Here is an 18,796-nt window from a genome sequence, read left to right as displayed (position 1 = left end):
TTTTATACCCTCCACCATAGGATGGGGGGTATATCAACTTTGTCATTGCGTTTGTAACACATCGAAATATTTCTCTAAGACCCCATAAAGTATATATATTCTGGGTCGTGGTGAAATTCTGAGTCGATCTGAGCCTGTCCGTCCGTCCGTCCGTCCGTCTGTTGAAATCACGCTAACTTCCGAACGATACAAGCTATCAACTTGAAACTTGTCACAAGAAGTTGTTATTAATGTAGGTCGGATGGTATTGCAAATGGGCCATATCGGTCCACTTTTACGTATATCCCCCATATAAACGGACCCCCAAATTTGGCTTTCGAGGCCTCTAAGAGAAGCAACTTTCATCCGATCCGGCTGAAATTTGGTACATGGTGTCAGCATATGATCTCTAACAACCATGCAAAAATTGGTCCACATCGGTCCATAATTATTTATAGCCCCCATATAAACCGATCCCCCGATTTGGCTTGCGGAGCCTCTAAGAGAAGCAAATTTCATCCGATCCGGCTGAAATTTGGTACATGGTGTGAGTATATGGTATCTAACAACCATGCAAAAATTGGTCCACATCGGTCCATAATTATATATAGCCCCCATATAAACCGATCCCCCGATTTGACCTCCGGAGCCTCTTGGAAGACCAAAATTCATCTGATTCGGTTGAAATTTGGTACGTGGTGTTAGTATATGGTCTCAAATACCCATGCAAAAATTGGTCGAAATCGGTCAATAATTATATATAGCCCCCATATAAACCGATACCCAGATTTGACCTCCGGAGCCCCTTGGAAGAGCAAAATTCATCCGATTCGGTTGAAATTTGGTACGTGATGTTAGTATATGGTATCCAACAACCATGCAGGAATTGGTTCATATCAGTCCATAATTGTATATAGCCCCCATATAAACCGATCCCCAGATTTGACCTCCTGTGCCTTTTGGAGAAGCAAAATTCATCCGATCTGGCTGAAATTTGGTACGTGGTGGTAGTATATGATATTTAACAATCATGCCAAAAGTGGTCCATATCTGTCCATAATCATATATAGCCCCCATATAAACCGATCCCGAGATTTGGTTTTGGAGCCTCTTGGAGGAGCAAATTTCATCCGAGTGAGTTGAAATTTGGTACATTGTGCTAGTATTATATGGCCGTTAACAACCATGCCTAACTAGGTCCATATCGGTCTATAGTTATATATAGCCCTCATATAAATCGATCCCCAATCACACAAAAATTAGTCCATATCAAGTGCATAATTCTATATTTCCCCCATATAAGCGACCCCCGTATTTCAATTCTGGCTCTCTACGTACCGTGCAAAAAGTCCATATCGATTCGTAATTATTTGTAGACTTAACTATACATAACTTTTTTGTCTAATATATACCACGTATGGACTAACTCACAATTTAGAAAACGATGTTAAGAAGTTTTAAGATACCACAGCCTAAGTAATTCGATTGTGAATGACAGTCTTTCATAGAAGTTTCTACGCAATCCATGGTGAAGGGTACATAAGATTCGGCCTTGCCGAACTTACGGCCGTACATGCTTGTTTTACAATGGAAAAATTAGAAATACGTGCTGTCATTAACCCTTTCACTACCGAAATAAACCTAATGTTAAAAACTGTTATTTTTCATCTATTTTTACTTGTACTAACAGCATGTAGAACAAAAATTTTAATTTTGAAAACCTACCTCAATTACTTCAAAAGCAATATGAGCTTGTTCTGAAAACATGCTTCATGAATTGTGACCAAATGGCCTTACGAAAATAAGCGCTATTTGGCCTATAATATCTTTCAAAGTGTGAGAAAGAATACAAAAAAGAACCCGTAAAAGTATCAGCTATAATTTTTGTCTAAATGTCCATTTACTAGAAACATACAGTAGAAAAATTATATCAAATTTTCGTATTTTTCGTTTATTGTTAAAGAAGTTTATACAAATTTATTTTAGACCTCACCAATATGGACAATATTTATAACTTATTTAGATTAAAGCCTCTACTTAAAATAACATCGAGAAATAAATCGAAGCTAAGTGGGAAAATAGAATTTGGTGTCTTTTTCGAATGTCCTTCTAAGTGGACATCGGTAGTGAAAGGGTTAAATATTTACATAAAAAAGGTATATCGGGACAATAAATTCATAATGGTCTGGTGAATGTGTTAGGTGAAAGTGCTCCTTCATATGCAACAGTAAAAAATTGGGTTGCTGAATTTAAACGTGGTCGTACAAGCATTGAGGATGAACCACGTAGTGGACGTCCAAAAACAGCAGCAACAACAGAAATTGTAGCCAAAGTGCATGATATGGTATTACATGATCGACGATTAAACGTGCGTAAAATTGCTAATATCATGGGCATCTCAAATGATCGAGTCCATTTAATTTTGCATGAAGAACTACAGATGAAAAAGCTTTCTGCAAGATGGGTGCCGCATTTGTTAACAGTCGATCAAAAACGCATAAGTATGAATATTTCTCAAGCTGGTTTGGATCGTTTTAAGCGAAATAAAATGGATTTTAAGCGTCGTTTCATAACTGTTGATGAGACATGGATCCACCACTATACTCCAGAGACAAAAGAACAATCCAAACAATGGACTGAAGCTGGAGGAAATGGCCCAAAGTAGGCAAAAACAATTCAATCGGCTGGTAAGGTTATGGTAAGGGTTTTTTGGGACTTCAAAGGTATTTTATTGATTGACTATCTGCAAAAGGGCAAAACAATAAATTCAGAGTACTATTGCAACATTTTGGATCAATTAAATGTACAAATTCGAAAAAACGTCCTGGCTTACAACACAAAAAAATAATTTTTCATCAAGACAACGCACCAGGCCACAAGAGTGTTTTAACCAATTTTTGTGTGATTACTTGGGTGTGGATAAAAATCTTAAGACTTCTAACAGTGTGTTGAAAATTGTAACTTATTCCTTATGGAGTTTATGTTAGATCCACATCCGAATATCCAGGGAAAGAAGCTGCATATTTGGAGTGGGACTATCTGAGTGGGGTAATCAGAGTGAAAAGATCACAGAAACTTTGTATCGAACCCAACTGATGCGTTCGAGCCGAGCATGGAGTGATAAACGGCTGCTACATGTGGAAGGGCATGACAAGGCAATATTGGAGCACGATAACGCTCGGTCTCATGTTGCCAAACCAGTAAAAATACTCAAATAGTAAGTCAATATAGCCCTCATAAAGACCGATTTCCCGTTTTCAATTCATGGGCAGTGATGAATTTAATGAGAGATTATATAAATGAACTTAGGTTCAAAAAATTTGGCTGGAGACCGAGACGTGCGAAGATGAGATTCACATTTTAAAGATAGACGGGGAACTTAGGCTCCGACATGGTACTATTGATTCAAGAGAAACAGAATCACTTTGACATGGAACTCAGACTCACTGGATGATGGTGAAATTTGCACAAAAACAAATACTTACATCTTCCAAAACCAGTGTAACCAAAATAAAAATAACGTGGGAGGTTCAAATTTTAATACAGGATTTTATTGTATGATCAAGAGTGATATCTTCTAGGCGACTGCTGGTTAGAGAGTAGAAAGCTAAATAGCAGACTACATGATTAAAACGAATAAAAGGACGGAAAGAAACAGAGGTGCCACTTAGATTATTTTTTCCTTTAGACCATAGAATGTTGATGGGGATATAATAAGTTTGTCATTCCGTTTGTAACACATCCAAATACCGATTTCCGACTATATAAAGTATATAAAGATCAGGGAGAAATTCTAAGACGATATAACCATCTCCGTATGTCTGTCTGTCTGTTGCAATCACGCTACAGTCTTCAGTAATGAAGCTATCGTGCTGAAATTTTGCACAATCTCGTATTTTCTCTGCAGACAGGCCAAGTGCGAAGATGGTCTATATCGGTCCAGGTTTTGATATAGTCCCCATATAAATAGACCTCCTGCTTTGGGCTCATGGGCTTATAGAAACCGTAGTTTTTATACAGTTGGCCTGAAATTTGAAAACTAAAAGTATTTTACGGCCATAAAGATGTGTGCCGAAAATGGTGAGTATCGGTCCAAGTTTCGATATAGCTCCCATATAGACCGATCTCCCGATTATAATTCTTGGGATTCTAAAATTCGTAGTTTTTATCAAATTTGCCTCAAATCGGAAATCTTGAGGTATTTTAGGACCATAACATGCATATACGGCCGTAAGTTCGGCCAGGCCGAATTAAATATGTACCCTCCACCATGGATTGCGTAGAAGCTTCTACGAAAGAGTGTCATCCACAATCGAATTACTTGGGTTGTGGTATCTTAAAACTTCTTAACATCGTTTTCTAAATTGTGAGTTGGTCCATACTTTGTAGAGAGCCAGAATTGAATTATGGGGGTCGCTTATATGGGGACTATATACAATATGAACTTGATATGGACCAATTTTTGTGTGATTGGGGTTCGATTTATCTGAGGGCTATATATAACTATAGGCCGATATGGACGTAGTTAGGCATGGTTGTTAACGGTCATATACTAGCACAATGTACCAAATTTCAACTGACTCGGATGAAATTTGCTCCTCCAAGAGGCTCCAAAACCAAATCTAGGGATCGGTTTATATGGGGGCTATATATGATTATGGACTGATATGGACCACTTTTGGCATGGCTGTTAAATATCATATACTACCATCACGTACCAAATTTCAACCAGATCGGGTGCATTTTGCTTCTCCAAAAGGCACCGGTGGTCAAATCTGGGGATCGGTTTATATGGGGGCTATATATAATTATGGACTGATATGAACCAATTCCTGCATGGTTGTTGGATACCATATACTGACATCATGTACCAAATTTCAACCGAATCGAATGAATTTTGCTCTTCCAAGGGACTCCGGAGGTCAAATCTGGGGATCGATTCATATGGGGGCTATATATAATTATGGACCGATTTCTACCAATTTTTGCATGGGTGTTTGAAGCCATATATTAACACCACGTACCAAATTTCAACTGAATCAGATGAATTTTGGTCTACCAAGAGGCTCCGTAGGTCAAATCTGGTGATCGGTTTATATGGGGGCTATATATAACTATGGACCGATGTGGACCAATGGGTGCATGGTTGGTAGAGATCATATGCTGACACCATGTACCAAATTTCAGCTGGATCGGATGAAATTTGCTTCTCTTAGAGTCCCCGCAAGCCAAATTTGGGGGTCCGTTTATATGGTGGCTATACGTAAAAGTGGACCGATATGGCCCATTCGCAATACCATCCGACCTACTTCAATAACAACTACTGCCAAGTTTCAACTCGATAGCTTGTTTCGTTCGGAAGTTAGCGTGATTTCAACAGACGGACGGACGGACATGCTCAGATCGACTCAGAATATCACCACGACCCAGAATATATATACCTTATGGGGTCTTAGAGCAATATTTCGATGTGTTACAAACGGAATGACAAAGTTAATATACCTCCATCCCTAATGGTGAAGGGTATAAACAGGAGTGCTGAAAATTATGATTATCGGTCCATGTTTTGGTATGGCCCCCATATAGACCGATCTTCTGAATTTACTTCTTGGACTTATAAAATCTATAGTTTTTATCCAATTTGCGTAAAATTTAAAATCAAGATGTATTTTAGGACCACAAATACGTGTGACGAAAATAGCGTGTATCGATCCATGTTTTGATATAGCCGCCTTAAAAATCGACCCTCCGATTTGGGGTCTAGATTCTAGAACCGCCATATAGACCGATATAGAATGAGCACTGATCATGAAAAGTGCTTGAAATTGAATGTAAAATTTCCAGATTTTACTTCTCGTAATCATTTAAAAAAAGGGGGGTAAAAATCTACAGATTTTAGATCAAGGCATTATTTAATCATTTACTTACACACTTACACGAATGATTATGATTCCTCTAAAACTCAAATAAAAATGGTTCTTATAAATCCAGAATCTGATCTACACTAATAGAAAAAAATGCGTTTCACAATCGTGAACGGACGTTCACAAAAAATCAAAACGGAATGTTCACGATTTCGTCCACGGGCGTTCTTAATTTCATGAACGGCATTTGTTTTTCTTTGGCCATGAAAAGTCTTAAAATAATCGTTGGACGTTGTTATGGCAACTCCGCCGTTGGTGCAATGTGATAAGGCGACTGTTAACGTATTTCCATTTAATTCATTGTGTGGTAGAAGAAGTAGGAAAATACATTGAACGCAATTTGTATCCAATTGTCCAGAAAGTGAGGTAATTTAAGTCGATACAGAGATATTCCAAGCATGGTTTACAGCGGGAAGTGTTTGATATAACCTTCGTCTATAATAAGAATTTTGTTGAACTTTCTTTCCACTATTATGGTTAAATTTATTTTGGCAAAACAAAAACATTTATCATTAGTAAAAATATATCTGGCAAAATTACTTTAAATCAATGTAGCAAAATTTTCCAAATGGCGCCTTTAAGTAGCCATAAAATTTAATACGATTAAATAGCCTAGGTAATCTTTCCATTACACATTCCATCACAAAACTTTACTCATTTGTTGAAATATTTTTTTTTTGTTTTATTATTAATTACATTTTCTTAAATAAAATTGACTCAAATTTATTTCACCTCCTTACAATTCGTTTAATTCAGTTTAGGCGCCATTACCTAGATAAATAGGGGAATAATTAACCCTATTATATCCATAGACTTCTAATTTGTTTCAAAGAGTTATCAGTTCGTTTTGTATTTTTCATTTCTACCGGTTTATGAGTAAACGCCAATAGTTAGAGCGTAGACAGAATTTTAGTTGGATACTGGTTTTGAGCAAAGCCATCATGCATAATCAACTCAATCCCATGCTAAAGTCTATTTAGTTTAGCTTGCAAATCTTGTTGTTTTCCAATTAAAACTAGGTGACGTTTTATTCTCTGAGCTATTTTTAAATGGGCAAAGACCCAGTCATAATCATCGAATGCAGTTTGGTGGGAAAACGAATATAAATCTATGTAGCAAATTAGCATGAAAAAAAAAACAAATATACTCGTAGTATGCGTAATAAGTATTTTAATGGAATTTTATGGTGTTCTAATATATTTAGTGAGAGCAATACATTAAGGTTTGTCGGTTCAATTTCAACAATAAGTAATCATTCCATATTTACTTCGTGTCCATCAAATGTACAAACGCAGACATCATGTAAATAAAAATAAATTATACCATATATCAAAATGCAGAACAAAAACCAGGTACATTTTTTTTAATTACACTTTCCTTTTTTGTATTCACACAAAACCACGTGCCATTTCTGAATAAATAAATTAACACAAAACACAATAATTCCGTATTCTCCGTCCATTCCAAGAAACAATCAACACACGACTGACGCGCAAAATGAAAATCGTGTGTACCTACTCAATGTTTTTATAAAATTCTTGTCGCTGCACAAAAATTAAATGGTCACGAAAACAATGTACATGGTCTTTATGGCCATGTAATGGTTGTAGACATGTCTATACGTAAACTATAAAAATACTTTTTTCTCTGCAAAAAAGTAAAAAAAATTGAAGGTACATGATTTCCCTGACCATATAATGGTCTCAAATTCTATCATTTAAATAATAGAACATGTTTGCGGCATTTGAGAACCATTTAAATGCTTATTGCCAACATAAATTTTTCTCCGCTCGAAAATTATTTTTACAAAGACAAAATACATGGTTTTCGCGACAATTACATACTCTAAATAAGCATTAAATGGATGCGGCAACCATGTCCAAACATGTTTTTTCTGTGCGTGTGGGCCAGGTCCCGATATGGTTAACTCTTTGCCTACTAAAGGCAGGGCAGTGAAAAATGTAGTTTTCCAAGATCTCATCGTCCTTAAAACACGCCCGACATGCACCATCCTCTCCTGCTCTGCTACAGACGTGCTCTCAATTTTAGGTGCCCACGGACCTTCTGACTTTCGTCCTACTCTCATCTAAGTTCACTTCTTAGCTGGATACCTAAATATACCCGTTCATTATTATTGATCTGTACCCTTTCTACAACCATCTCTCAATGTCGCGAACGTGTGGTGACCGTCGTACTTTTGACCTGACTTTTGACTACCTCTAGTATATTGTTTTCACACCCAATATGTGTTCCAATCAATTTTATAACAGTTTATCAAATGTCACACCAAAAATTGTATACTTCTTGTCCGCGGGAATTCTCTGGCCATAGATATCGATATCGAGCTTCTGGTTCTCCTCTCTAGTTCATGACTTAAAAATGGTTGCAATCGATTTTGGGACAGGATTTTTAAGAATCCCGCCGACAAAGAAGACCCTAAACAAAGAGGACTAATCATTTATATTTACCTTAATCTCCTTGCCCATCTCGCGGTGGTAGAGGAGCCGCTGTAACAAAAACGGTGTAAAGGAGGAACGCCTTTTCCTGGGCAAATATATTTTGCCTCTAATTAATATAGGATTGTCTTCCAACTTTATGGTGGGCCACTGGGGTTGTCTATCAGACATATAGTTGGTCGTTCATCTCTTAAGATAATTATGGATGGAGATTTCACTAATATATAGGCGTTCTTAAGATTTACTATATCGTAAGAACGTCTTCTATTCATTCTCTCCCCAATTTTAAATATTCTGCAAAGCAGATCAGGAAAATGGCTTTCAGCATTCTAATCGCGGGGAAAGTACGAATCTCCATGTTGTGCCTATTTTATTGGTTTCAAGAGCGGATACATTTCTCTATTTTCCAGACGTCTGGATTTTCATGACTGATAGGGCAAACACTAAAGTTGTGACACAGGAATCCAGTGCTATTTTCTCCAATGGCCAATTGTTGTGAACCTCTTGGCCGTCTTTCTTGCCTGAAGGCAAACACTGAATTTGTTGCCCAATTCTCTCCAACGTGCTTCATCGTCCTCTGAGCTGTCTGGGCCAATTGCTGTAGAAAACGTCGCCCGTTATACACTCTTCTGTCTAGTCTGACGACACAGATGATTTTCCTTTGCCTGCACGGTATACAGTCTGGAGATACTCCACAAATTATCCGCAGAAGGCATTCCCCAGGTGCTTGCATCAGGAGAACGACATACGACATGCCGGCCGATCTATCTTTTCCTGGTTTTCATTCCCCTTTTCGACCAACATTGATGCCCCCAAAGGGAAGTTCGACAAATTATCTGAAAAAGGCCTTCGACAGGTACTTGCATCAAGAGAACGACATTCCGATCTCCCTGTCGGGACGTGGCATTCTAGAATCGAATTGGTTTTCTTTCCAACTTGTTGCCCCCAAAAGGGAATATCGACAAATTATCCGCAAAAGGTGTCAGAAGAACGACGTGCGACATGCTGGTCGATCTCCCACGTGAGACTTAGGATTCTGGGATCATCTGGGTTTTCTTCCCAGATCTCACTCCACTTTTCTACCATCATTGATGTGTCCAAAAGAAAGCCCGACAAATTATCTGCAAAAGGTATTCGCCTGATACTTGCGTCAGGAGAACCACATGCTGGTCGATCTCCCACGTGAGACTTAAAATTCTAGGATCGTTTTGGTTTTCTTTCCGGAATCTCAAAGGGAATCTTTCCGGAATCCCAAAGGGAATCTCGACAAATTATCCGCAAAAGGCATTAGCCAGATACTTGCACCAGGAGAACGACATGCTACATACCGGTCGCTCTCCCAAGCGGCTTGTTTTTCTTTCCAGACCTCATTTTTCTTATCTGCCAACCTTGATTCCCGCACAGGGAAGTTCGAACGGATGTCTGGAATTCGTGCCCCTGGAAAGCAGTTTTTTTCTCTTGTCCACATACTCTTGTTCAGACATTCCAGGAGTGTTTTACTTCAGTCGGCACTAATGTTGGTTGTAGGTTACTTAGGTCTCAGCTTTAGCAAATTTAACAAATGCTATTTTATGGAGAACAATAGTGACTGAAGTTTTCGGATTCTTAGTTTTGTCCAATAGTGTCAATGGTATATTGGTAAGAATTGTGGAAGTTTGTCAAGCTCTTGGAAATTGAGCAATGAATCGGTCTGGCTGCCTTGATAAATTTTCCTCTATAAACCAAAATGAACTCTGGACTGACCGTGGTAAAAATGTTTGCTGACCAGAAGGTAGGGGTAGGCGAAACTTCCCTATAATTATTTTTCACAGAAGTCACAACCTCTTTGCAATGCTTTATAATCTTGAATAAGGAGCAAACAGCATTCAGCCTTTTTCATAATCCAGAAAGTTTGACCATTCAATTTTCAGAAGAACCTCTTGGTTAACCCAACATTTTAATTGTTATCAATGCGGAACAGACATCTGAAATTATTTTTAAAAAAACATTTTTGGATTGTGCAACGGAGAGAATTCGTACCAACACAAATGGCAGCGACCTAAATTTTCCAATAGTGTAAATAAAAAATAGCCGATTGGATGAAGTAGGACAACATTCACTTTTTTACTGATTCCTTTAATCTGTGCAACCTCTTCGCTGGCCGTAAACATTAAACAGATAGCAATATATAGGCGATATACAAAAATATATTCTATACATTTATTTGCAATATGGAAAATATTTTTCCCATTCAATTGTCCAAAGGTTCGCAATAACAAATCGGTCATTGGTTAGTTTCCAATATTTGAAATATTCGTTGACCCCCAGATATCTGCAGTCAAAGGGGTGCAGACAGGGCAAGGGACAGTTTCTGTCAAACGTGGACCTTTTATAATGAGCGAAATTGTAATGACTTTGAATATTATTGTTCACGTGACTCTGATAAAGTATTCACGTCATGTAAATCAGTTTATTGACAATTGCTGAGTTACTGAATCGTGTTGTTGGCAGAAATAACGAAAAAATTCTCAAACATCGAGCTAAGATTAAATCTAGAAAAATATATGGTAAATTTTATAAAAACTAATTATTTATTACTTGGGAGATTAATGAACGATATGCCAACACCAGATGTTATGTGCTCAAAAGTTAAGAAAAAGGCGGCAACAGTAATATGCAAATTTTCAATTTTAAATGATGATCAAGGGATTGAAATGCCAAAATCGTAAAGGAGAGACGTATTTTAGCCACTCTAGGAAAAACCAACATCCAAAGGTATGAGAAACAGGGCAATCCCCAACGAAGAACATTTTTCGCGTTTACTTGCGAATGACGATGAAATGGGCAAGAGAGAATGGTATAGGATTAAATCCTGTAAAGACGAAGCACCTATTGTACTGCAGAAGACGTAATTTTCTTTCAGTTTAACACTTCGCTACAGGTGACACTGAAATTCTGATATTGGACCTTTGGCCATTACGACAGCCCACATCAATCCTATTGGCGGCGCCTACAGATCAGCCCGTGGACCAACTAGGGACTCACCAACTTAGAGAACAAATTATGTTGATATCTTTATCGGTTAAAAAGTTGTAGAATTATTTCCAAAACAAATCGATTTGGAACCACTGTGCGGCGTTTGACTTCTGGTAGCCAATCGGTGTAAATTGTAAATTTTAAGGTGTAAATTTTCAGCTGACTTCAATGGCAAGTAGAGAGCCACCGTGGAGTATTGGTTAGCATGCCCGCCTTGCATACAAACGCTCCTGGATTCAATCTCAATTTCGGCCAACCACCGAAAAGCTTTTCAGCGGTGGATTATCCTCTCTCAGCGATGCTGTTGACATTTCTGAGCGTTTATTTTTGAGTTTCTTATTTATTTATTTTATTTCTTATATATTTTATAAAAATTATATTTTGGAAAGAAAATTAAAACAATTTATAGTTTTCAAATATTTTTGTTAAAACAAAAAAAATAGAAATGTTAAAACCTTGAGTACGGCGTTATTTGTTTGAGGTTAAGGAGAAATGGATGCGTATATGCGGACATGAGGTGAATATGCAGGATTTAAATTGTTTGGCTTGGGTTGGTTAATATTCTTAGCAAAAAGTCGGAGAGAGGATGGTACCGTCACACCAATTTTTGTTTTAAATTATGGACTTTATACAAGTCTTTGGTCCATTCTTCATATTTTCTGTAAAATTAACGCGTAGTTTGGTATCTCTCTTCTTAACATACCGGAAAATGACGTATTCTTGTTCAACTGCTAAAAACACTTTATATTTCATGCAAGATCAATCAGAGAAAATATTAAATACTTAAAAATTCTTAAAAAAATTAAGTATAATAACATTTTCAAAAATGTTGGACACCGGCAATATGCCTTTCCCGAACATGTACCGAAAAATTAATTACCGTCTATGCTGCCGGTAAATTTCAGGTAAATTAAAGTTTCGTTTACTTACTTTCATGTAAATTAAAGTTTATTACTTACTTTTCACTTGCCCGACCAGATATAAAAAATCTCATATACCCTACTTTCACTTCATAACCTTCCCTACGTTCCCTATAAATTCCAAGTACATCGAAGAAGTTTAGATTTTTCACAATTCCAAAGGGGAGATTCCCGATCAAATATCAAAAAAAGGCTTTTTTTTTAGAGACGACCATCAACATGCCGTGAAAATTTCCAAAAAATAAGGGAACTTTTCTTCAAGTTTCAAAATGTCGTCCCCTCTCTTGTCAAAATATCAAAAAACCAGGTACCCTGTATAATTTTTAAACGGCCTACAATATCCTCCGTAAATTCTTAGTGGGGTTTTCACTGTACTTCGGGCAAGGTGAGGTGCTCTCCCCAACCAAATATCGAAAATATGAAAATGTCTATCAAATCGAGGAACTTTCAAAAAGTCGTCCAAGAGGGAGGTCGCCTCCCCAATTAGATATCAAAAACATATAAAACTTTAATATAAAGTCGGGCAAAGCGGAGGCCCCTCCCCGGCCAAATATTGAAAAATAAATTATCGGATCTTTCTCACCCAACCCTGAAAATTTCAAGCAAATCGGAGAACATAAACCCAATTTTTAAAAAGTCTGACAAAGAGGTGGTTCCCCTCACCGGCCATATATCAAAAAAGCAGGTACCCTATATTTGTTTCACCACCTCCACCAAGTCCTCTGTCAATTTCAAGTAAATCGGAGAAGATTAGTTTTTTCAGAGTCGCAAGATTTCGAAAAGATATTCGGCATTGCATACAACTATATTAATGTGTCTTATTAAGGACTTAGGGTGCAAATATAACCATAGCGATAAGCGGTAGGCGAAGCATTTTTATCCTTTTTATACCCACCACCATAGAATGGTGACGGGGGTATAATAAGTGTCATTCCGTATGTCTGGCTGTCTGTTGTAATCACGCTACAGTCTTCAACAATGAAGCAATCGTGCTGAAATTTCGCACAAACTGGTCTTTTGTCGGCAGGCAGGTCAAGTTCGACGATGGGCTATATCTGTTCAGCTTTTGATATAGTCCCCATATAAAACGATCTCCCGATTTTGGGTCTTGGGATCTCCCGATTTCATTCACTGGGTTTCTAGAAACTGTAGTTTTTATCCGATTTGCCTGAAATTGTAAATATACTGATATTTTAGACTCACAAAAACGTGTATCCGATTTAGTTTTTACCGGTCCATTTGGTAAGGTCTCCATATAGACCGATTTCACTTCTTGAGGGTATAGAAGGTGCACTGATCATGAAAATTGCTTTAAACTGAATATAAAATTTACAGATTTTACTGCTCGTAATCATTTAAATAATGGAGATGAAAATCTACAGATTTTAGATTTCAAATCAAGGCGTTATTTTATCATTTTCTTGCACACCTAGAAGAGAGATGTTAATGATTCCTCTAAAACACAAACAAAAATTGGAGTAGTACATTGTAATTCGTTAATTTGGCCTTTTAAAGGCTTTGAATTGCTTAAATAAATGGAAATAAATGGTTCTTATAAATCCAGAATCTGTTTAGTTTTCATAGGTAAAATCTTTAGATTTATGTTCGGAAAGTGTACTAGTTGAACTGCTCTATTTGGGAGAATATCTGTCATCAAACCCCCCTGACATTTCAAAGGAAACTATAAAATTTGATTCATGATGGTGGGTATTTAAGATTCGGCCCGGCCGAACTTACTGCTGTATACACTTGTTTTTTCTATTTCCGAGTGTTGTATTGTTGAGTGTGTATTGTTTGCAAAACCTAAAATAACTTACATCAAGTAAATAAGTTTTCATCCTTTAAAAAAATGTTCACGCGTGAAACTCGGACTTTTAAATTGACATATAACTGAACAAATCTTAATGTGAAGGACCCATAACAACGTTCGTTAAATGAAACCATATGGCAACATCAAATACAACACCTTGCTTGAAACTGGAATTTCGCAATAACAAAAGAGCCCCCCAAACAGAAGCACACTGCCAAATAGAAATGAAAAAAGAGTGGTAAATAGAGAGAGAGAGCGAGAGCGCGCAGCATATGACGAAAGACCAAAAAACACGAAACAAGAAATCATTAAAGCCACCAACAAAACAAAGGTATTAGTTTCAATTCTATAGGTTACATTAATATTAAATTAAACTATCGTATTAAAAACTTACCTTAGTATCTTTGAGGAAAAAAACCGAATAAAACAGCAATTATCGATGGAAATTCATTATTTGCACTTGTTTTTCTTTTATTTTTTGGAGTAAATAAACACACAAATCTTTGTGAATAAAATGTAACACCAAAATACGATTCGTTATACAGCTATTTTGCCAAGGTTGATGTTTGTGTTGGCCTCACTAGAGTACAAAGCGCACACACACACGAGAGAGACTGAGAAATATACGCCTTTGTTGGCGTTGTCGTTATGAGTATAAAATGAGGAAGACAAGATAAAAACACAACAAAAATTATGTCAACAGCTGTTTTCTTGGAGGGTGGTGGGGTGATGGCTGTTTGTACATTGAGAGTATGTTTGTTTGTGTGTGCTTGTTCACTTGTTTTGTTTTCGTTTTGCTTGGTTACTAATGGTGGGGGACTCTACCATTTAAGAATTACGCATTTACTCACAAACACTAAGCGAGGCCGTTAACAGTAAAGAGCGAGCATGAATGTGAGAGAGACAGTGAGTATCCATATGGTTGAATTTTAAACCCGTTAGGGGTTAGAGGGGGTTTTGATATGAATATTGTTGGCTGTTTTTATGAGAATTTCTTAAGATTTGTTATTATTTGAGAGATACAGGTAGAGAGAGAGCGCGATAGAGAACGATAAAGTACTCGCGCACATACGAAATACTCATATCCACAATGAAATCAACAAAAATGATGTTGCAAACAATGTTGTCGACGTTTTGGCTTCTTCTTCTTCCTCTTCTTTGCTTTTAATATTTTAGCTTTCACCAAGATTTAGTGAGGCTTTTTTTTAATATTCACAATTTTCTTTTTTAAAGGCAATGAGAAATTATATGCAATTTTTCTTTAACTAATTAATTAATTTTAACTATAGAGCAATTTGTTTTATTCCAATTAAATCATATTTTGGATTTTTTGCTTATTTCACCTTTTCCGTATGAATTATACAAACACATTCTCAAGCACAAGTACGCGTACTCACAAACACATGGAAATACACTGGCTTTTTTGCCCAATACAAATTGCTCTCAATATGAAAATTTTCATTTAGATTTCACCGATTTTTGTTTTCATGAAAATGCAATATAAATTTGTTTAACTATCACTTGGAATTTTTACTAGGCTTGTGATTTTAAAGCGTGAAATATTTTTGGACTATGCCCAAGATATCTTTGGGTAAAAACAGAAAACTGACTTAACATACACTCTCACCAAACAACCACTAGAAAATTAGGGCCATAGATTAAGGCCAACAATAAATTTTATATGAATTTTTCTTCATCCCCCTAAGGGTGAGACGGATTCAAACAATTATTTGATGGATTCTCAATATGCGAATATCCATGTAGTTAAGCAGTATGGGCTTTTACATTTTATTGATTTAACATATTTGCACTTCCGACCAGTTTCGCGGAGACCCGTTACCGAGTTTTGATTGATGGTTTTGTTGTTGCTGTTGCTATTTTACAACTACTGAATTTTGTGAAATCGCATCAAATGTCGGTTGAACGAACACGCGAATACGCAATTCTTATTGATGATAGACAACTGACTATGTTATTGGTAATTGTTGTTGGCTTGTATTTTAGCACGTTAATACTATTCGAATTCTCTTTCCGACATTTTACAAAGCTTGATTGCTTCTTCTTATTCTTCTATAGGTGTGTTGGTTTTAGACGTAGTGATTGTCGCGGTTGCTACACTTGTTTTGTTTATTAAAACTTATTTATTTAGAAACTTTACATGATTCTTGTTTTATTATTTCAATATGAATTCACTTCCACATTTTATTCACTTGCTAATATTGCTGCTGCTGCAGCTGCTTTTAGCAGGAGGTTGTTTCACTCACTGACGTTTGCATATTTTATGCAGCGGAGGCATGAAATACAAAACACAAGCCCATAGCTTACAACAACTATTCGTTCACAAAAAATAAAGACCCACAATAAACCTAAAAATCAGCTGTGTGTCAATGCAATTCTCACAGCGTGCGCCTTATCGCTTAATGGAAAAAATTTCAACCCGTACTCCAAAAGAGTATTTTCTCGACTAAATCAAAAGTTCGGTGTAGTAAAGCATACAGTTTCGCATACATTTTCATTGGAGAAGCCGTACACAGTTCCTCTCAGCCCCCTCCAAACACCAGAAAGTACTCTCATAACAGCAATATTACACACAACAACAACCCATTCACAAGCATCCAAAATAAACACCCATTGTTATACAGCAGCAGAGAGCACTCAACACAGCAGCCATCCGACATTAACAGCCCCACTATCTTAACAATGACTCTTGAACATCTGTTTGTTCTCTCTCTGGCGCTCTCTCTCTGCATCTCTGAATTGCTACTTGTATTCTTGGGGGACAATGGGTTCTAATGTTTTGATTAGAATTTCCAAGTATAGAATATTTATCTAAAATGTAAAATAATTCACAATAAGGCTACAGCTCTTGAGGCATTCCAAATGGGAAATGGGAATTCGAAGATGATCCACATGATATGTAATAATTGAAACAACGAAAAATATATAAAATTTACAATGTATATTTTATCAAATAAAGAAAGTATTTGTTGGAAGGTCAAACTAGGGTTTGCAACAATGGTGGATAGAAATGCGATAGATAAAATACAACAAAACATATAAAGTATATACAATTTTCAAAAAGGTGCATTAAACCCGTATTTTTTATGATACATGCTATAGTTAAATTAATTGCTAATTAAATGTTTTCAACTATTGTTTTTTGTTTGTGTGCTGACGACTGATATGTATTGCAAACAACTTCATGTTTTTATCATTCCATAAATCTGACAGACTTATTCCAGTGACAGTTCATTTTATTGTTTACAAACCTACAAAATCATTTTGATCCTTGTATTCAGAAATAGAGTTATTCGTGATGGAATTCAAGCGCGATTGTATGATTTCTTTACATTTGGCTAGAAAACCACAAGTGCCTGCTTGTAGAACCCTAAAGCATTTAAATGTGAATAAATCTCTTGTTTCTCGTATAATTTCTCTTACCGTGATACTGGCAGTGTTGCAACACTTACAAAAACTGGATGAAAATGCCGGTAACGGAAATGATCCTTTCTTATGAAGAGAAGTTAGTCAAATGACACACAAAAACGTTGCGGTATCCGGATGCTGCCAGGAAGATAGGAAACAGTGTGGCTAGCGATGGATAATACTTCGATTGGTCAGTCTGCTACAAGGTTTTCGAAATAAATTCTCAAACATTTGAAAAAAAAAATCCATATTGATAAATCGTAACAGTGAACCCACCAGGAAGAAAAATTTTGGTTAATTTTAGAAACTTTAGAATATTTTTAAAAAATTTTAACTAAACACACCGAAAGAATTCTCTTCGTTAATTTTACGAAGAATTATTCATTAACCATTCTTCGTAAATTTTTCATTAAAACAACGAAATTTTCATTCGTTTTCATAATTTTGACGAAGAACATTTTACGAATATACGAAACATCTACTAAATATTCTACATTAACTTTTCTTCGTAACAAGTTTTAACGAAACATTCTTCAAATTTCATGACTTTTGTGAAGAAGTTTTTACGAATTTTGCGAATATTTTACGAAACATTCTCCGTTAAAATTTCTTCATAAAAAGTACGAAACATTTTCTTTGAAATAACGAAGAAGTTTGATTGAAGTTGTAAAATATCCGTTCGCGACATAAAATTGTCTTTGATAATGGGATTGAGTGTATTCCCTTATTTCAATGCATGTCTATGCTACTTCCCATTTGGGTGACAGTATGCTATGCATAAAATCGAGGCAGCCAAACTAAACGTTATTGAAAAACTTAAGATGTAAAGTAGTGGTGACATTTTCAAATATTTCGTACTTTTAATTAAATTTTTCGTTCTTTTTGCGAAGAAAACTCTTTCGGTGCAGTATTACAAAAGCTGACTATTAATTTTTTCCATTTGTTAAAGAAAATTTTGTAGTTTGAAGGAAAACAACGAATGTAGTAAAATGTACAAATTTGAGGAAATAATCAACTGTTTTGTGGGAGGTACGAATTTAGTAAATATTTTTGCTTCATTTGTGTATAATTGTTCCCGTTTTTTAGTTCATTTATCTAACGTACGCAAAACAAGTTCGGCTGGGCCGAATCTTAAATACCAACCACCATGAATCAAATATAATAGTTTCTATTAAACACTCTTTGTCGCAGCGGGTTATGTGACAATATATAGAATTTCAGGGGGGTTTGATGACGGATATTCTCCCAAGCAGATCAGTTCAACCA

The 18,796-nt window shown here is 36.3% G+C and overlaps 1 protein-coding gene across 1 annotated transcript in view; it reads right to left on the bottom strand.

The window, feature by feature from the left end:
• Positions 1–16,551, bottom strand: part of LOC142238121 (uncharacterized) — a 464,847-nt gene extending 448,296 nt beyond the window's left edge. The window contains exon 1 of the mRNA XM_075309671.1: positions 14,499–16,551. The gene's annotated coding sequence lies outside the window, so the exon portion shown is untranslated. The remainder of the gene's footprint in view (positions 1–14,498) is intronic.
• Positions 16,552–18,796: the final 2,245 nt, after the last annotated feature.

The sequence above is a fragment of the Haematobia irritans genome, chromosome 5 (assembly GCF_050003625.1).
Source record: "Haematobia irritans isolate KBUSLIRL chromosome 5, ASM5000362v1, whole genome shotgun sequence".
NCBI classification, from domain to species: Eukaryota; Metazoa; Arthropoda; class Insecta; order Diptera; family Muscidae; genus Haematobia; species Haematobia irritans.
Note: the sequence above shows the minus strand (reverse complement) of the source record. Positions and strands in the feature narration are given on the sequence as shown.